This window comes from Phascolarctos cinereus, unplaced genomic scaffold (genome assembly GCF_003287225.1).
Source record: "Phascolarctos cinereus isolate Bilbo 61053 unplaced genomic scaffold, phaCin_HiC Scaffold_5;HRSCAF=322, whole genome shotgun sequence".
Taxonomy (NCBI): Eukaryota; Metazoa; Chordata; class Mammalia; order Diprotodontia; family Phascolarctidae; genus Phascolarctos; species Phascolarctos cinereus.
In genome coordinates, this window is record NW_027555958.1 from 127238028 (window position 1) to 127259713 (window position 21686).

Below are 21686 nucleotides of genomic sequence, written 5' to 3' on the forward strand. Positions count from 1 at the left end.
AAGCCTTTCAGGTAAAACGCCAAAGATAACTGGCCTGTGGTTGTGTGTTGTATGTTCTGCTACGTTCTATTTGTATAAGATCACTGAACTATAAGGCCACTGGGGTGCACACGGTACCTTTTCCCACTATCTGTGTACTTTGTTCTCTTTTCCCTGGGCCTTTCTTTTTATTTCTCTTTTCTCCCAGTGACCTTACTGAGCTGAACATTGACACCTCCTCCATTAGGTATTTATTGTAAATATTGGCCCAGTAGGTGAGGAATTTGCTCCAAAGCCTGCAAAAACAAATGGCTACTCAGGTACCCTTGGCACTGCATTAGAGTGTTACCTCCTTGAATGCTTAATAAAACATTCCCCCAAACAATTAACAACAAACCAACCCTAATCCCTATGACCCTGTCTGCCTTGACCTCAGAAGAATTCTGTCTATAAAATATATAAAATAAAACATAAAAAATAACTTACACTTGCATTTGAAACTTAATAAATTTAGGGGAGATGACATAAGAGGAATCCCAGGTTTGTTGCTCTTTTGATTAGGATTTTAGCCTGAGTTCACACTTTTCCCCCTCCCTCACACTGACACCACAATGAGTTTTCCATTCAGCCTCTACTTTTTCTAGGCTAAGAGAAATGGATGTATAGTAGAAAAAGTGCTGAGACTTGAAGTAAGGAGAACTGGAGTCAAATACTATTTTTCTTGCTAGCTTTGTGACCTTGGCTATGCCTTTAAACCATCTTGAGTGCCTCAGTTTCCTCCCCTGTTAAATGAGGATCAAAGAACTTTTGTGCTGCCTACCTTACTTTGTGGTTGTGCAGAAAATGCTTTGTAAGCATTGAGTGCTCTAGAATTGTTGCTTTTAAATGATTAATATGTTAATTTTTTAGTCTTTTAAAACAAAATTGGAATTTGCTGAAAGAGGGAGTGGAAGGGTTGTCTAGGGAGTGTAGCTCACTGTTTCTTTTAAGAACAAGTGAGCATTAGTGAATTGTTTAGTAGTAAGCAGCATGCCTCAGAAATGCCATCACTTCCATAACCTGGTCTCACATGACAGCTGAAATGCTTCCAGAATTGTGCAAGGTCAGCACATTCTGGAATGATTTTAGTAAGGGGGTGTTTCCAGGATGTGTCCTTGCCTCAAGGCTACACTTCCCTTTGTGGAGGTTTCTCTTACTAGATTTTTAAATTGGCTTCTTTGCCTTCCTACCCGGAGGCCCCCACATAGGTGGGTAGACGTGGCCTCCCCCCCCCCAAGGATTTGTGAGAAGACTTGAACAGAAGCCCCAGAATAAGATGGTGTGCAGAAGTTACATTGTGCTCCTTGGAGGGAGGGAGACCCTACATTTTTGAGATCAAAGTCCAACCAAAAGCATTCTTCACATTACAGGCAATAGCCTGAGGAGAAAGGGAATCTAAGGGACAGTTCTACACTTTTATGTAAAGTCAAATCAAGTCAACCAGCATTTTTTCCCGCACTTCTTGGCCCAGTCAAATCAAATCTACAAACTTTTATCTAACACTTACCACATGCTCCAGGCACTGAGCTAAGTATTGAATATAACCTGAAAAAAAAAAGTCTCTGCCCTCAGGGAACTCACTATCTATTTGAGGAGACTGCATGCAAACAAGCAAGAGCCTTTAAATATTGGATAATTTAAGTGGGGACTGTGAATGGCTTCTTGCTGAGGGTGGGATTTGAGCTGTACTGAAGGAAAACAGGAAAAACAGGAGGCAGATGTAGAGGTAGAGGATTCCAGGCATGGAGCACAGCGGTGGATTTGGGTGATAGATGTCTTGTGCAAGGAACAAGCATCCAGGAGACTAATATCACTGAATTATGTGGAGGCTAAGACTGAAGAAGTAGGAAGGGGTGAGATTATGGGGGAAAGAAGAGAGAGTTATTGCCTGCCTAATAACTCCAGGTGCTCTGACTTTTTGCTGCCTCCCTTTCTTATCTCATCTGAAATCCCCTTCTTTAAAGTCATTTCACTTTCTTAGACTATTATCTTCTTCTTCAAAGGTACTTAAAGTTATCTGGAGATTTGGATGTAGGACCTTAGGGTTATATCTTGGTCTTTTCCCAGTTTTAGTGGGTAGATTTAACTTACTGAGGCCCAATTTAAAAGTTGAAATAATTGTTGAGTCTTTGGTGGGAGCCGAGGGGTTATCCTTAGGGCACTATTTGGGGAGTAGATGCCCTAAGTAGCTTTGGTTTCCCTGGTCTTGAAGAGGTTGTTTTTGCTGAAAAATAGGGAGGGGGTGCTGTTTTAGAAAGTGCTGGAGGTAAACTAAACTTGTTTCACGTTTTTGCTTGGGGCAAAAAGAACTATAATTAGTTATTTTATTTAATATTTAATTTAGAAAAAGCCTTATTGATCACTAGCTATGAGTTTGAATATTTCCTCTGCAACTCTGTTGTAGGGTGGTGTTTGTTTGTTGTTGTTGGTGGTGGTGGTTTTTATTGTTGTTGTTTTTTGGAGGCAATTGGAATTAAGTGACTTGTCTAGGGTCACACAGCTAGTTAGTGTCTGAATTTGGATTGGAACTTGGGTCCTCCTGACTCCAGAGCCTGTCACTCCATCTACTGTACCACCTAGCTGCCCAGCTTGACTATTTTTTAAAAGACTTCGTTGTCAAGGTTTTTACCATACATTGTTATCCAAAACTTTTTTCCTGCTTATTCTATTAGTTATTGAACTCCATTCACTGAGTACCAGGTTCTGGATCTCTTTCCATGAATGTCTTGTTTTTAGAATTTACTCTTAGATGAACAAGTTTTTTGATGTCTAAAAATAAGATGTTAGTTCTTTGAGTTGTGATTGACATATACATGACCAGGTGTTCCAGAAGGAAACTACTTTTTCTATCAGAAGCTATTTAAAAAAGTTTTATTTATATTATTTTTATGTCCAAATGTATTAATTTTTTCTTCTGTAAGAGCATATTTTCTCAATGAATACTGCAATACCTCAAGTCTTCAGGTTTATATGTTTGTTCACTTGTTATTTTCACGGAAACCACTGTGTTATATATTTTTTTTATTCTTCTGCCCTCATTAGTACAGATTACATTCTTCACTGCTATATATTTCTCTATTTTTGTTTCCCCCTCAGTTTATTTATGGTGTCCATTAAAAAAAATCTTAATTTTTTAAAGTTGGTAGTGAATTTTTTTTCAAGCTTTCCGAGCAAACTAACCCTCCTTATATTCATTTTTTTCCAGTATTATTGTGGTAGTACTATTTAGCATTCATAACTTAAGCACTGTATTTGCTTATCGAATATACAAATTCTCTGGGGCTAATATACAGTAGGAAGAGTACTAATCAATCAAGAAGGAGATCATTAAGGGGTGCTGCACAGATTCAACCAATTCCAGTCAGCAATCTATTACTATGAATATAATTTAAAATCTGGCCAATTACTCTTTCAACTTTTTTTTAAAAAAGCTTTTGAACAGACCTGGTAAATTTGGCTAAGTGATAACATTTTCCAGCTTTGGACTAAAAAGAAGAATATTGGAAATCATTTAAAATTTTTTTCCTTTATGACAACTGCTAAGTGTATTAAACTAACTAGAATTCTGTAAATTCAAGTCAAATCAACAAGCATTCAAGTGCCTATTATTTTTCAGGCAGTGTGCTAACCATTAGAGATACAAAGAAAGGCAAAGGTTTTAAATTGACCATGATGGAAAGATTTGAGACCTTGAGACTGGAGACTGAGTGATGATACAGAGCAATGGTGTCAAACTCAACTAGAAATAATTGGGTTGAGGGTTGGGGGCCACATTAAGCCTTACATAATTATCCTTGCAGGCTATATATTTTATTTAGAAAATCACATATTGACGTTATCTATGTTCCATTGTATTTTTATTTGTTTTGTTATGTATTTCCCAATTACATTTTAATTTAGTTCAGGCCACTCTTTGGAGTATTCAGTGACAATTCTGAAATAGAAACTTGCTCCCTTTGCACCAGCCCAGGGGTTCCTAATTTAGGGTATGAGAAGCTTGCTAAGGGGATATGAAGGATATTTGGTGAATAACTTCTCTTATCAAACTATTCAAAAGCATGACAGTAGTGTTAATGAAAAAGAATATTATGCACTGAATAAAGTTTCCTCTACGAAAATTAATCTCTTATTACATACCCATGGAAAACAGACTCTAGATTTATTTCCTTTCATATCCAATAGGGGAGCATGGAAAGGTTTACTAGAAGCTAAAGGGAATAAGGGCCAAAAGAGATTGGCAACCCTTACTTTACATAGCTTGAAGATACTATAGAAGCCAGTGACCCTGGAAGTAGGCAGATAGAGACTGATTTTCTTCAGCATGTACACATCATTAAGGAGAGAGATGACCACGGAGAGTGAGGAGACTGGCACGTATAAAGGGAGGAGTCGAGAGTGTAGAAAGGGAACAGATAAGGAAAGTTTTCACTGGAAATTTTTCCATCTTCTTTCCTGCCAAATATTTTCCTTTTCTTTGTAAATTTCAGAAATCTTCATATTTGAAAGCATATGCCCGAGGTTCTTACTCATTCAAAAAATGCAAGCAGAGTTTGGATCTCATTGAAAATAGCACTGGAGAAAAAAATGGAAAGCATCCTCTCCTCATAACAATACTATGGTGTGTTCAAAACTGCAATAGCAACTATATCTTAAGAACTGCCACAAGTCTTTTAGCTCCAGTCCATTCTCCACTCAGCTGGCAAAGTGATGCTATGAAGTGCAAGTATGAGCGTGTCACTCCACCATACTCAATAAACTTCAGTGGCTCCCTGTATCACCTCTAGGATCAAATATAAAATACTCTGTTTGGCTTTCAAAGCTCTTCACAGCCCAGCCCCATCCTTTTCTACTCTTCTTATACCTTTAACTGAAATTTAGTATTGCCTTCAGTTACTTAATAAAACAACAATATGCTTCGCTAGACTTCCACTAGGTGGTTGTTGTTTGTACTTCATTCTTAAAGAGGACGGAGACATCAGGAAGGTGATCCCATGAATTACAAGTGAATTGGATTTAAGTGAGAGAGGGCTGTGCAAAATCACCAGCCTCACTTTCTCCTCCAGAGCCTTCTGGGTCCAGTGGCAAGATATAGATCAGGATGACTAGAGATTAGTGCTGCCCCCCCTCAGTCTACTTCATACCCCAAAAGGTGAAATATCCCTGACTTAGAATCATTTTATCAGTGTTTTTTCTTTCAGTCTACTTGTGGCAGTATGTATTGTAGTAAATGGTCGAGATCTATGCCAAACCTGACTAAAGTGCTCACATTTTGCCAGGCTTTGCATGTTTGGACCTTGAGGTAAAAACCTAGCGTGACTTCTGATGTGCAATCTACTTCCCTTGTTATTGTTACAAAATATTTCTCTTATGTACTTCCCCACTGCTTTTTCAGTTCAACAACAAACAGGAGTAAATCAGCTAGGTTTGATGATGTGATTGTATATCTTTAGTAAAATTAAGAATTTCTACCTGGCCTGTGGAGGAAGATTAGTATGATAGAAAGAAGTTGGAGGACTTGGCTTTTTTCCATTCTCTGGTACTCCCAGGATGACCTTAGGTAAGTTATTTAGTATATTAGATCTTTGTTCCTCACCTGTGAAATGAGGGAGTTGGGCTGTATAGCCACCAAAGGCCCTTCCTGCTCTAAATCTATGGTCCTATGATTTTACATTACGCTTTTGAAAGCCTAGTTTGATTGTGCACTTTACCCAGTATTCCACACCAAAAGCCATAAGATAATAAGTTGTCCTTCCTTCCACAGTTCCTAAGATAAAATTTAATATCAATTGATTCCTTGCCTCATTTCTGCCCCCTTTTCTTCATTATAATCCTGGCGGCCTGGCGGACTTTTGAAAGGAAGAAAAGTGCTTGTTTGGTCTCTTGGAAAATGCGTTCTGAATTTCACCAACTAAACAATTAAATTGCAAACGAACTTTTAGGAAAATAATCTTTTCTTAAATTAAGGACTGCCCCACCCATTTTTTGCTTCCAATGATCAGTTGAGTGTTTAACTTCATCTTACTATACCAATGCCTAGTTTTCCTATTGTTATTGCATTCCCAAGCTGAATAGGTACTCTGTAAAGACATGAATAGCAAATTGTTTAAATAATGTATGTAGCCCATATCCTACTTAATTTTGTGATCAGGGGTTGCTTGAATTCAAGTTGGGGGATAACATGTGGTTTGGGCCCCCATATAGTACCTACTCTACTAAAAGACTAGGTAGACACTATAAATCAATAGCAAAGTATTTAATTGGGATAGAAATGTCAAGCAATAGAATGATTCTAACTTTCTTCTCTTCTCCCAATCAAATAAATGCAGTTTTTCTAACAGTCATGCCCAAGGAAGCGATGGTCTATTTTGAGATCCTTTGCATGATTTTATAATCTCTCTGTCTCTGTGTCTGTCTGTCTGTCTGTCTCTCTCTCTCATGATAATGTTTCAACCCTCCTGGTGAAGCCTTGCTCTGATGCTACTATTGTACTCTGGCTTCTTGGCTTCCATGCACTGAATCTCTGGGCATAGGAGGAAGTGTATTTTTAGAGTAATCACCTCCTTCCATCCCCCAATGCCTCTACTCTGGTTACCCCAATGCCTCCCTAGAGGAAACTAGAGTCAGGAAGACCTGAGTTCAAGTGTAGCATCAAACATTTTTTAGCTAGGTGACTTTGGGCAAGTCACTTAACCTCTGTTTGCCATTTTTTTGAATTGTAAATTGGGAATGATGGTAGTAGTAACACCTACCTCTCAGGGTTGCTGTGAAGATCAAATGAAATATGGTTTATAAAGTGCTGAGCACAGTGCCTGACACATAGTAGGCACTTAATGCTTGTTTCCCTACTTCCTAGTTAACCAGCCTCACATCCTTACCTAGCTGTGAGACTACAAAGAAGGTTTGCTTAGGCAGTGATAAGATTTTCTTGACTCAGCCAAGGGGCCCCCTCTTACTCTTAGCTGAGTTAGAACAACTAAATTCTGTGTCTTACGGTACTGGCAGTGTGCCTTCTGGGAGGTCATCACCTCCCACTGAGTCTTCTTTTGAAGCCAGGGATAAACACTTATCCTTCTCTTTGCCTTTTCATCATCTCCCCTTATGTCCTTCAGTGACGATCATTTGACTGTGCAATTTACCCTGAAACAGTGCAGGAAGCCCCTAGAATTACCTGAGGTGGGGCAAGAGAGAGGAAAAGCTTTGCTAACATTCTGCCCGACCCTCATGTTACTCTTACATGTACTATATTTGATTTTTCCATCCCTCTTTTAAACATGTCTGTATTTCTGATTCATGTTAGTGATAAGCATAGTAGAATTCCTCATGTGTTTTCAGAATGTAGGGATCCTAGCTGAATCAGACCAAAATGTAATCATTTAAGTACTTATTCAGTAGAAAATTTGTTAAATGCATGAATCAGTGGAATTGAAGCTCATGTGCCTGATGTGGAGGCAAGTTTTAAAGATGAAACTTGGGGAAATCAATGTACCAGAAATATTCAGGGTGGTCTGATTTGGCAGCAGCTGTATAAACCTACCTGGCCTAGGTGTGTCATCTAGATTTTTCCCCTTAGCACATTTAATATTAATAACAATTCATATTATATAAACACTTCCCCTCTCAAAAAAAGTGATTATGAATTGAAGGGGTGATCTTAAAGTTGTTGTATCAATTTATGTAAAGATGGAGTTTCCTTCCCATTGTTGAAATTTGTTAATAATGTTGCATTCCACCAAAGTCCTACTCTGATGCCTCATCCCAGCTTGGAGGTAACCCTTGGTTCTCCAAGAATACCCACAAGCTCTGGCAGATTCAGTCAAGCTGGAAAGACTTTGAGTGTGGGCTCGGGGACAGACAAACGTTATATCTGCTTCTAAATGAGCTGAAGAGGCTCATTGCCAATTTTGTAACCGAGGTGGGTGAATTCTTCATCCTTAGCAACTCTTGATGATTATATTTTAAGAATTGGAGGGCCAGAGAGCTCTGTTAGTGGAGGGAGTGCCCACCTTCTCAAAATTACCACTCCAGGAAATATTGAAATATAATGTTACGTACAAGAGACTTCCTAGGGCAAGATAATCATTGGCTCTAATTTATTTTGGGGTGGGGATTCCCTGAGAATGGGTCATGAAGTTCCTTGTTAGGGTTGTAACAATGTACCATGTGAGATGGGGAAATGGTAAGAAATAGAAAGTGTGTCCTGCAGGAGTTTAGTTACACTCAGTTTAATTCTACAATATTTTCGTTTGCATAGAACTTTATTGTGTTTAGGAAGAACTGTCATTTATCTCCTTCCCTTGCCCTTCCATTTTTGCTTTGTATGTGAGTAAACTGAATCCAATTGGATTAGGAAAGGTAAGTGGGGAACTGAAAGTTGTAAGGATCTTAGGCTATTTATAGGTAGTCTAGAAACATGTAATTTGACCAACTTACTCTATAATTAATGTTTTTTTACTAGAGTTACTAAGTGTGTGTCTCTGTTTCTCTCTTGACCAGAATACCAAAGTCAAGGTCTTGTAATGACAGATCCTTGAATAGAAGAATTTTTTGTTTGTTTGCATGAAATATTATATGGTTTCTTGTCCTATACTGTCCATTGATTGTATATCCAAATTCTTGTGTTAATGAACTTGGCTGAAACAAAAAAATTCATTGTGTTGTATTGTCTTATGCTTGAATATTAAGAGGCATTTTTTTTGTAAAGGAAACAAAGCCAGGTAGAGATTTTTTCCCCTAAAATGAATTTCTGATAGATGATACAGAGATAGAAAAGAAGGAAGAGAGAGAAACCATGTGCACATTGATTAAGCACTTACTATATGCTAGGCACTGTATTAAGCACTGAGAGTATCAATAAAGCAAAAGGAAAACTGTCCCTGCCCTTTAGGAGCTTGTATTCTAATGCAGGAAGTTATATAAAAGGGAGCTGAAAAGGAGAGCAAAACATAAGCCCAGCTGGCAGTCAGTGGGAAGAAAAGTGAGCCGCTGTGGCTGGCTTGGGCACTTCCTTAAACCAAAGGTCTCAGCAGGAACTCACCAGTGGGAAGAGGGACCTGCCTGAAGGGACAGAGGCATCTTCAGTGAGAAGGCGGCTGTGGTGGAAGTGAAAACAAGAGAAATGTAGACTTCAGAACTGCCACAATAGAATTATTTTGAAATAATTTCAAATAGATCTTTTCAAGAGTGTTTGGCACTGTATAATGCTTTCAAAAAACAAACAAACAAAAAGATATTAAGATAAGAATACACCAATATAAATTAATAACTGCTTGGGAGTATTAGCTTTCTTCTTAAAAACAGCAAGTGCTTTCAATTACCTTCAGGATGGATTCCAGTTCTACACAGTTCTCCAGGATCTGGCTTCAGACTACAGTGCCAGACTTACCTCCTCTGTTGTTGTTAATGTTCTTTAGTCATTTTCAGTTGTGTCTGACTCTTTATGACTCCATTTGGGGTTTTCTTGGCAAAGATACTGAAGTGGTTTGCCATTTCCTTCTCTAGCTCATTTTACAGATGAGGAAACCAAGGCAAACTAGTTTAAGTGACTTGCCCAGCATCACACAGCTAGTAAGTGTCTAAAGCCAGATTTGAACTCAGGAAGGTGAGTCTTCCTGACTCCAGGTCTGGTGCTCTATCCACTGAATCACCCACTTCGATGCCCATTTATCTACTTTATCCAGCCAATAAGAAGTCGTACTCCTTGTGTCTTGGGTATGGAGACCACATAGCTATCCACCCCTTGTTGAATTCTTCTCATCTTGTCTGCTTTTAATTTTTTTTAATCTCTACTTACTTTATGACTAAATCTATTTTGATGGCAGAGGCCCTATGTTTTTGTAGGAACACAGGCTTTTAGAGCTGGAGAGGACCTTTACAATCCATCTAGTGCCTGTCATTTTACAGGTCAAGAAGCTGAGGATCAGAAAGGTTGTGTGCCCAAGGTCACACAGGTTACTTGTAGCAGGGCCTGAAAGAGAGCCCAGGTAGGTGCCTTTCAGTAAAATATTCAGACTGAAATTAAGGTACTTAGTACCTTTGTAGAAAGAATAGGTTGGACTAGATGAACTCCAAATTCCCTTCCAACTCTGGGGTATAATGGGAGTTCCTTTTTCATGTCTTTGTATTTCTCTGCTGAACAATTCCCTAGATGAAAGATACCCCAGTATATGGAGAGCTCAACAAAAAGCTGGAGTGAGTATTAACCTGTTTACTAAACAGTGAGCTTTAAAGTTTGCAGCTTGGTTTGGGAAAATTAATACTTAACATAAGGTATTTAGGCTGTTATCAGATGGTGACCTTAAAATTTTCTTCTTTCCCTCTGTGTATGCATGTGTGTGTGTGTGTGTGTGTGTGTGTGTGTATGCCTATCCTTGCCTTCTTAAGCCAGGCAGCCCCTTTCTAAACTATCCCAGAGCTGTAGCTGCCTAGATAATAACCATACATGGAAGTATTGGGACCTTACTTCTGGGAACACATACAGAAGGAGGGGTCTCGCATTCCCTAACCCAAGGTTTCGAGAGCAGCACAAGTACATTATGCATCTGTATAGTGTTGGTTCATTGTTGTCCTTCATTGTCGAAGAGGGCCAAAATGACATCACTAGGTTGGTATTAAAGTACAGTGTGTCAGACTGTGACTGATCAGACCAATGTGAGTTCAGAAGGCTCTACCACAGATTGGGTACAAATTGTCCATGTGAACATTTGGAGTGGAAATGTCTCTAAATTCCTGCATCTCATATTTCTTTTGAGCTACTGCAGTTCTGCTTTGCTCATAGAATATAGCACCTCCTTTGATGCAGGCATGCCATGGTGGGCAGTCCTGTACCAGTGGCTCCCAAGTCTCACAATAAGTTCCAAAATTCTTCAGAGAGACCTTGAGAGTGTCCTTGTATTGCTTCTTCTGACCTCCATGTGAGCTCTTGCCTTGTGAGTCCTCTGTAAAATATGTTTTACGCAAGCATATATTTGGCATTCGAACAATGTGGCCAGCCCATCAGAGTTGTGCTCTCTGCAATGGAGTTTGAGTGCTTGGCAGGTCAGCTTGAGAGGGGACCTTAGTGTCCTGTACCTTATCTTGCCAGATGATCTTCAGAATCTTCCTAAGACAATTCAAAGGGAAGTAATTCAATTTCCTGACATGGTGGTGGTATGCTGTCATGATAAATTTAAAGGATGGTCCACACCCTTTTTCATTTTTAGTTCTCTCCTCAGCTTCCCCTCTCCCCTCTCAAAACAAAACAAAACAAAACAAAACAATTGTGGTGTCCAAAGATCCCAAAACAAATAACACTTCTCTCTACTCTTTAAAATGCTAGAAAGTTCAAAGCCAGATTGAGAAGCTAGAAATATGATTTGGAAGTTCCATCTGGGGAAATGAATTTAACCTATCTGCCAGATTGTGCACAAAGCTTCCATCTCTAGGCTGTTGTTATTGTTATTTTTGCTGGGTTTTTTGGACCCGGATTCCTAGTGTTTGCACTTATGTTGGTAGGTCAGCAGTGGGACCAAAGCCAAAGATACTGTCTTCTTTATGAAGGTGAAACACAGCCCTATTTGGAAGGAGGAGCCAAGGGCCCTTATCAGTAGTTGTGTTCCTGAACCTTGCCAGGACACCGAGGGGCATTGGAATGAGTATATCCCCCAATTTAATTCCAATAGATTTGGTGTCCAGATGATCCCAGATATCAGATGTGTGTGTTTGTGTGTGGGGGAGAAATACCTTTAATTTCTCTTGTGTTGACATCAGCTTACCATAAAAACCACCCATTTAGAAAACCGTTTGTTACTAAATGGTTGGAAAATTGGGCAGGAGGGGTCTGATCTTTTTTTTTGTGTGTGAGCAAGAGCTTAACTCTCCCTTCTACCTTCCCCTTTCAATCCCCCCAATATATAGGTAATACTTAACTCTTGCTTAGTATACACAAATGTGAGAAGTAACTTTGACATAGTGGACAGTGGGGCTGATCTTAGAGTCTAAAAGACCTGCCTCTAAGTAAAGGCCAGTCCCTGACATGCCAGCTTTGTAATTCTGGGCAGGTTACTTAACCTTTCAGGGTCTCAGGCAGTTCTCTAAGTAAATATGATTTTGAATGGCATGGTTAGAGGGAATTTCCTTCCCTGTAGTAATGACATCACAGGTCCAGACCAAAAAAAAAAAACAAAAGAGAGAGAGAGAGAGAGAGAGAGAGAGAGAGAGAGAGAGAGAGAGAGAGAGAGAGAGAGGGAGGGAGGGAGGGAGAGAGAGATCCAACACCTTGCCTACCTCACAGAGGTGATCTGGAAAATTTGGGAATGGATCAGATATTTGGGTGGCATTTATATTTTATGACTCTATGTTAAGGAGGGAGAATAACCAATAAATATGAGTAAGCTTTCCCTGCCATAGTACAATGGAGATATTCAGGAGTTTCATTCTGATTCTTTGTGCAAAACAGTTATTTGCTTTGGTCTTCCTATTCTGTTCTATATGAGACAGAAGGAAGGAATATAGCAATTAACACTGTACTTGTACTTGTGTTTAGGGATTTCTTTGCATACTTTCCATTTTTTCCCAGATAAATGAGTAACTAGAAAAGAAAAATGCAATTAATATCAAAGGTATTGCATGATAAGGTTTATCCTTTAATTTCTTTAACTCATTTATATCAGATGTATTTGCATTTTGACATATTATAATATATTACTGCAGCAGCACCATACTGTTAACTTTTTGCTTCAAAGTAGACCATCGCTGCTAGGACTTTTATGAGAATGTAAGTAGATTTGACAATACTTCAAAATAATTGAGTGTTAAATGAATGAAAAAAGAATTTATTAAGCACTTATTGTGCCAGGGATACAAATACAAAAGTGACCCAATCCCTGTCTTCAAGCAAGTTACCCTTTCTTAAAAAAAAATTGTAAACTTAACAAATATCAACAAACATGAATATTTCCATATATAAAAACAGAAAAGAGCATAATATATGAAACCGTGAATCTATTACATCGAGGTTTTTTTTTTAAGGATATAATAAATTTTTAACAGTAGGATCACTATTGCCTGGCTTGTGTTCCTTTCTGAACTTCTAGAGGAGTTTACATTCTAATGAGAGGGACCACACACATATGGGATTGGGGAGGGGAGGTGGTATTTTGGTTTGGAAAGTCACAGAGTTGGCAGATGGAAACCTTGGGGAGTACATGCACACATCATTTCCAGTAGGAAGGCAGTTTTGATTTGCTTACAATTCTAGAGCTCATAATTAGGAAGATGTTGTGAGTGTCAGGAAGGAAGATGGCCAACATATAAAGTGAACCGTGGCTGAGCTCAACTAGATAGGGTGGGCTATTTGAGGCACGTACCAAAAAGGGACAGCTAGGAGAGCCCCAGGTAAGGAATTCTTGAATCACTTCATTTTAACAATTTCCATTGCACTTTCGAGATATTCTCACCAGTATCAGATTACGTTTGGTATATGCTGTAAATTGTGACTTATCTATTTATCATGTAAGGGAAGAAAAAATGTCAGTCATCTTTCTCCTGCAGCAAAGTGTGTTATGGGGAGGTGGGGGATAGTAAGGAAGGGAAGGAGACTAGGTCTGTTCAACTAATCTAGCTGTGAAATCTGTTAAAATGAAAGGTTCTTGATAGAAAATATTTTATAGACCCTAGAAATTATTGCACGTCAGTAGTACTTTGTCGATCTTCCCTCCCCCTAAGCAGAACAAAAAATATAGTAAATAATCTTCTACACCAAATATTGAAATTAAATTAAACAGCAGTTAAATACCTAAGAAGGCAGGGAGTTGTAGTGGGAATAACAGGATTTAATTCAGAGAACTTAAGTTCATAGACTCATACATTTAGAGTTGGAAGGGACCTAAAGAGAGGCTGTAGTTCAAGCCCCTCATTTTAACAGAGGGGGAAACTGAAGCCCTGGGAGATTGTTGTATACAGATAGTAAGTGACAGAATTAGGATTTGATCCAGTCTTTTTTCTCTAAACCTAGTGACCTTTCCAGTATCCCAACGTGCCCTCAACCCTGAGTGTTAGCACTGCTAACTCACTATGAGTGTGAGGTAGGACAAGTTCATTATCCTCTCTGAAACTTAGTTTCTTCATGTGTAAAATGAGGAGGTTGGACTTAGCTACAAGTCTACAATCATGACACTGTAAAGTGCCTGGTAGTATGCTGAGTGCCTCATCAGCTCTTTGAAGCAGTAAGCTTCCATCTAGCACAAATGATCCTTGAGCTCTTCTCCCTGCTACCTACAAGCCCTAGGAGTTTGGGAGAAGGAAGAGCTGAAAATGAGGTGTGCCTCTTATTTACTAATTCACTGTGTAAAAGATATTTTTAGTGCCTTACCCTCATAAAATGGCAATGGAATGTATGAACAATTAAGATGTAGCTGTTGAAGAAAAATTAATGCTAATAATATACTGTGTGATTTAGGCTCAAGTTTTCCAGAAACAATTTTATTTGATATATAACCAGGCTGTGTCTATGAGAGAGAGAGAGAGAGAGAGAGAGAGAGAGAGAGAGAGAGAGAGAGAGAGAGAGAGAGATTGATTGATTCAAATTAGCATAATGTCCCATGTCTTCTTTGCTTTAACACACTTTGAGATAACATTTATAGGAATCTTGAACAAGGAAAAGATCACAATATGTTAAAATACAGTTTGGCTTTAACATTCCAAAATAGTAAGCACTCAGTTCCTTCCTGGACCACTTCCTCCTTAAGAGTTCCTTCCTCTGATCAATATCTTAACCTTGAATTCCAAAAAAGAAGACACTGTTCCCAGGTAGGTTTTGGCACCAATCACTTCAGGGGGTAGAGAGACAATCATTTCATCTAGACAAGAGTTAAGTTTGTTTATTACCTTTATTCAAAAGATTTTAGCCTTTATTTTCCCCATTATGCTACAAGGAAAACCCTGGAAAGGATTTAGGGTGGGAAATTAAAAAAATGTATTTCTAAAGAAGCTAAAAAGTGGTTTTTAAAAAAAGGTATTTCCACATAGCTTAATTTGGATAGAAGTACTACAAACATTTTGGTTTCCTGTAGTTAGTTGTGATATAATCTGACAGTCTTGTTGTAGTTGGTAACACAGTGTAAGACTTTATCCTTTGAGCCCTTCACTATTTAGTATTAATGAATGACTAGCCAAGCATTCAATAAGCATGTAGTACATCTTTTGGGATGGCAAGAAGATGGCTCAGAGTGAGTCCTGGTGGGTTTGGTGGTGCCTAGTTGTGCTGAATGCTCACAGGGCCACTGGGCAGGAGCTTGAGAGCCTGGTTGCAGCAGAAGAGACCAGTTTGAAGATTCGCAGCACTGCAGGAAGATCTTGAGAGTGGTCTGAGGATTAGCATGTGCATTAGAGAGTATAAGTTCTGTAGGATGCGTGACACACACTCTGAGAATCATTGCTCCTTTGGGTGTCCGTATAATTGCAGATTGTAGCCTGGATAGTTGGCACCATTTATCTCCTTGGTTTTTCTTTTTTGGATAGTTAGGCCCAAATTCTTTTGAACAATCATAGATCTTATTCAGTAGACCTGCAAGGTTCCAGGGCTTGTCATCCACAAATTAGAATTTTACTATAATTAGAATTTTTAATGGAGAGGGATTACAGATATACAATGCCCATCTTAATAAGCTCTATGTAAGTATATAATGCTATCATTGAGTACACATTTTTGTGCCTATCATGTGTAAGTCACATGTGGAGGATGAGACATGAATCCAGACAACCATTAAATATAGAGTGGATCCTTTTGCCTTTATATGAAAATATTTTTACCCCATGACTTCCAAAACCAGTTCTTTTGTTGATTTTTTTTTCAGAGATATAGTAAATTTGTTGCAAGTCTTTTTGAGAGTGTGGCATAATAGCAAAATATTCTGTTTCTACCATGTTAGTACTTAATTTCAATAGAGATTGAATGAATAGGCTTTCTGTGCTCTGAGAGCTATGTCAGTAACACTGGTTTTAATTAAAGTGATTTGGAAGTCTTCATGTCTTTCCAGTTCGGATTGGATTTTTTTTTTTAATGAGGAGTTTTTCAATTTAATTCAAATGAGCGTTTTACTTTGGTTTTATGGGCAAAATGTGAGAAAGTCTTACTATTTGCTAAGTAATGACTCCTCGGCCTCACTAAAGCCAAACATATTACTCTAGAGACTGGAAGTAAATTATAGTATTGGTCTACCTTGGAGCCAAAGGTCTCAAAATAACATAACCAATTTGGGTTTGAATGAAAAGGTTATTTTAGTTATTGAAAATGTTTCAAGAGACAAGGTGTGTGAGGTTTGTTTGGGTATGGAGGTCATATTTGTGAGATTTTAAAGAATCAATATTTCATTTCCTTGCCTTAGTAACACAATGATTGTTTACTTTTGATTTCTTCAGGATATTCCACATTTCCAGACAAAGTAATTCAAATTTGTCAAAGCTATAGATAGAGGGGAATGCCATCATCCTATGTCCAGTCTCACTTTGTAAGTGAGAGATTGCCTGACCTAGGCACATTTGTAGAGCTTCTAGTCAGTGTGGTCCTGCCACTATACTTGGTCATAAAATCATATTCTTAAGACTGGAAAGAATCTTAGAGGTCATTGAATCCAACCTTCTAATTTTATTGAAGACTGAGTTATAGAAAGGTTAAGTGACTTGTCCTAGGTTAAAAATGTGGTAAGTGTAAGACTCAGGATTTGAAACCAGGTTCTCACTTAAAAGTCCAGTGTCTTATTCATCATGGCATACTTAGTGGATTCCATGATCTTATAAATGTAGCTATTTCCTTTGATAGGCTAGGCCTACTCCATTGATGTCTTGTCATTCTTTATGATTTTTATATATTTCCCAAAATGCCTTTCTAGAGAATCTGAAATACAACAGAGACCTTCCTTTAAATTTCTGTAGGCACCAGTGCAATACCATGTTAGGTTTATTTTCACCATGTGGTTGACTCATCTGATTTTCTAATAATTCACTTCCTGGGCAGATCCTTCAGGTCATTCCTGCCTGCCCCTCCTCTCCCCCCGTAAATTATTGTTGGTAGCAATTTTGCTTCTGTGGCATTCTTTGATTTGCAGCTACTGGGAGTTAAAAACTGGTTTTTGCATTAGGAAGCAGCTTGGGACTATACAATTTCCTAAATGGAACCAATATGCTTTCTCCTCTTCCTTTTCAGTCCTAAGTTTAGTTCATTTTTTAAAAAATATGTATTGATAGACCAAATCAGTGAAGATTGAGGCCAAGGCCCTCTTCTCTATTCTTCCCTCCCTAGCAACTCCTTCTTGGGGCCTTGGCTGGAGGCTTCCACCACTAAGCTACTATATGTTTGAATCCTTGATTCCCACTAACTCCATGGTTTTACACAAGTCCCATACGACATGAACAAGTCCCTCCAGCAGTATGTGAAAATTTTCTATGAGATATCACTCCACTTATCCAAGTGGCTTTCAAAGACATCTAAAGTAATGAAGGATTTTTTGAATTTAGTCCAAAGCATTTGGGAGGTGCCCAGGAATTCTTCACACTTAATGAATAATCCAAGTATGTTTTCACCTGGCTAAGGTATTGTGGCATAGATTTTATCACTTTAAGTAGGGTGGTGTAATTGTCTAAGCTGAACCCCTTACCCTTATCTTATATATATGTCAAGAAATCTTATGTAAGCTTAACATAAGCATAGGAGACTATGCAAAAAGTCTTAACTTTTGGCCCACTGAGTCAAAAAAATTTTTTTTGATAATTAATAAGTGAGAAGGCCAGAATTTGAATTTGAACCCTTTGACTCCAAACCCAGCATTTGTAAGACCATTGTAGCCCACTATAGCAGCAAAGACAGTGGAGGGTTTGAATGCTAATCATAAGAGTTTGTTTGTACTTGACTCTGAGGCAGCAAAGAGTATTAGAAATTTTTAAGAGAAATGGTCAAAAATGTTTCTGGCAGTACCCTATTAGACTAATTAGAGGTGGGAAGACCTGTTAACAATTGTTTTCACACTATGTTAGAGTTTGAATTTTCCAAAAAAATAAAAAGACTTGGATTGGAACTTCCCACCAGTGAACGGTTGGAGGGTGGGGGTGAGGTAAGAAAGGATCAGAAATTTTGAATCATCTTTTTCACTTTTCCTTGTTCCTTAAGATATCACATTTAACAAAATTACTATAGAACTTTGCAATACAGTTTTTGAGGGGTAAGCAAATGAGATTCCTGTTAATTTATCTTAAAATGATGGGAGTTGTTTTTGTTGCCTCTGTATTTCTTGTCATCTTCAGTAGAGTTGAATCTCTCAAGGCTCCTTTATACCATTATTATCTCACTTCTTAGCTTAGATACTATCTTAACTAATTATATTTAACCTTTTTATTCCTTAACTAATAGTAGTTTAAAAAAACCCTAATCTTTCCAATTGTACAACCTCATTCCATTAAACCTTGTAGGATTATACTTTGAGAGAGGCTGTTTCAAATGCTTTATGATGAGGTTTGGAATGAGACACTACTATTCATACACCATCTTAAATTCTAATAAATCCTTAGAATTTGAAATGAATCTAGAAACAGTGAATTGTATTGTTTGTGGTAATCCATGCATTTTAATATTGCAATGCAAATACAGAATTGTATTATTGTGTACATAAAAAAGGAGGGTCAGTCTGAAATTTTAAAGGGCAGTGGCACCATTTACTCTAGGCTGTAACATACTTTCCCTATGAGCCAAAGCTCATAGGGAAACAAAGGACTAGGGCATGTTTGATTCTACCTTCCCGCCTATTCATACCTCTCAGCCCATGACTGGGCCTTTGACCTCCACTATATGGCTAGTGCAGCAGGGTGCCCTAGAAGAGCATGCCCTGAATTTGTTGTCACGGGACCTGATGTTGAGTCCTGGCTATGCCACTACGTATCTGTGTGACCTTAGGCAAGCCTCTGGGCCTCAGTTTCTCCACCTGTAAAATGAGTGTGGATTAGATCAGTAATTCTTAGCTTTTTTTGTGTCATGTACCCCTTTGACCATCTGGTGAAGACTATGGCTCTTTTCTCAGAATAATTTTTTATGCTATAACAAAAAAAGTAGTAATGATAACAATAATAAAACAATTCCTTTACAAAGAAAACCAATTATATTGGAAACCAGTTTGTATACACACACACACATATGCTTATGTTAATAAATATGTTAAAGTTCACATATCCCAGTTTAAGAGCCCCTGGAGATGAATGCTAAGATCTCTTCCCCCTTGAGATCTGTGATCCTTGCTTTCATTAATAGAAACCAGAAATTTCCTTTTACTTGAAGACCAGAAGGGGCTTAGAGAAGAAAATGTGCTACCTTTAGCTGGACATACTTAAATACTTAGAAGTGAACCCTGTCCCATGTGTTGCTTAAAAACAAAACAAAACAACAAAAAAACCACCGACCACGTGGGGGAGGAGTTCTTAGAACAGCCTGTTGAATTTTTCTTGAAATTATGCTTTGTTACTATATAGTTAGTTGAGCTTCCCTGGTTCCCCAAACGGATAAGGGCTAGGGTCTGTGTTTCTTATCAAATGTGTGTGGCGTGTTTATGTCTGGTATTAACGTATTCCCCTGTTTGCTCTGCTTTCTCCCTGTTTTCATTCCTGCTCTCATTCTTCAATGTGCCTTTTTTCCCCCTCTTCTTTCTTCCTCTTTCTCCTTTTCCTTTTTTGCCTTGCTCAATGTAAATTCAAGCTTACTGTTATTTTTATATGTTTACTGGAATGCTTCCAGGATATGTAATATTTTGGGTATGGGGACAGGACTCTTTTTTATGAAGGTGGATCAGAAACTCTTCTCTAACTTAGATCTTTCAGAATGGTTTTGCTTGTAAAATAGGTCATCACTTTACTAGCTCACCTGGTCATGAGACTCTGAATTTAGTTAAATTGGTGGAACCTCCACACCACTATAGGGCTCTTATCTGAAACCTTTTCAGCATGATAGGAATTACTAAGGCCTGTGCTTTGGGGGACATTGTCCCACTGCAGTGACTTTAGGGGATTACTTAACTATCAACACTACTTTTTTTATGCCCTTTTCCTAATTATTAGCAAACTTTTTGAGAGACCTTAAAAGTACTATATTTTGAATCACTATTGGTAGTATTAAATTAAGTCAAATTTTAGCAATTCTGGGATATTTCAAAACTTCATAAAATAAGAGGCACACCAGAGAATTGATTTGTGGTTTTAGAAGTAATCTAGAACTGACTGTTTAGTCGCCAGAGTATAAAATATGCTTTGAAATATAGGTCTTAATCATCAATGTGTATTCTTATCCTTTTTTAAAAATATATCCTATTCAAGCATGAAGATATTTTTGAATTTTCATATTTTCTTATTAGTGTTTCATTTGAATAAAAATGAAATAATGAGAGACAAATCTCACTGACTAAAATAATTGAATTGGTTGTCACCTATCCCTTGCAATAACATTCTGAAATAGTGCTTAGAAGCTGTTTAGTTGCATATAAAACTTAACACTATTTAAATATAATCTATTTAGAGAGGTGGTCTGTAGAAGATAGTGCTAGATTAGGAACCAGGGAGATTTGAATTCAAATCTAGCCTCTGACTTTAACTAGCTGTGTGATCCTGGGCAAGTCACTTAACTTTTCTGGACTTCAGTTTCCTTACCTGTACAAAAGGTTCCTTCAAGCTCGAAATCTGTGATCCTATGATTTTCTAAGCTTTATGGGGCAGCCATGTATTGGCTTATTCTGTTCTTTGAAAAGCTCTTTTGTTGTGCCTAACAGTCATTGACTAAGGTCCAGAATGTTTCTCAAGTCATGCTAATTTTCTTTTTCACTGTTTTCAGGCCTAAGCTTTGAGGGATTGTGTCTGAAGATCAGATAATTTTGTTTGAAAACTGTATGATTTCATGTACATGGCATGGTCTAGTGTAGATAATGCCCTGTGAGTTTGTATTTAATAAGAATTATATGAGTGGATTGTGTATTTTCATAAATGTGAAGCATAGGTACAGATTGATTTCATTGACATGTAGTTGGTAGATTTCTGTACAGGTTTGTAAGGAATATGAATTTAGTTCACTTAAAATTCTCTTAAAGCTTTCATTTTAAAGTAGAGACTTTCTATTGAATTTGTTATGCATAAGATGTTACACATGGATTATTTAACCTAAGTGCTTTTTTTTATTGTAAATCTTATCGTATAAGCCAAGATTTCTTCCCCCCACCCCAGTTTCAATTTTAACAGTTAATTTGGGAGGAGAAATTATAGATGATTTGACTAGGACCAACTTCTAAAAATTATGATGCTAAGCATACATAAAGAAACATTTTTATAACATGCTGTGGAGGGAGACTTCCACCCCCCTTACATGTGGAGATGAAAAGAATTGGGGGAAAAATGCTACACTAGGGGAAAGGGAAGATCTTTGCTTGACCCCCACCTCCACTGCCCCAACTGTAAAGTTGTAGATTATGGTTTCTTTAAAAAGAATTATGGATAAAAGTTTTAAAGTGTCCATATGTTTCTATATTGTCTTTACTATCCTTAAATGATCTCTGAAAAATATATGACAGTATTAAATCGTAACAACTCTAGTGCACTGAAAAGGGGAAGTTGGGGTTTCTGTATTGGGTAGAAAGACCATGGGATTTTAGATATTATAATTTAAACTAATT

The 21686-nt window shown here is 37.9% G+C and overlaps 1 protein-coding gene across 3 annotated transcripts in view; it reads left to right on the forward strand.

Annotated features, from left to right (window-relative positions):
* Positions 1–21686, forward strand: part of ARHGAP18 (Rho GTPase activating protein 18) — a 238025-nt gene that overhangs the window by 72597 nt on the left and 143742 nt on the right. The window lies entirely within an intron of this gene.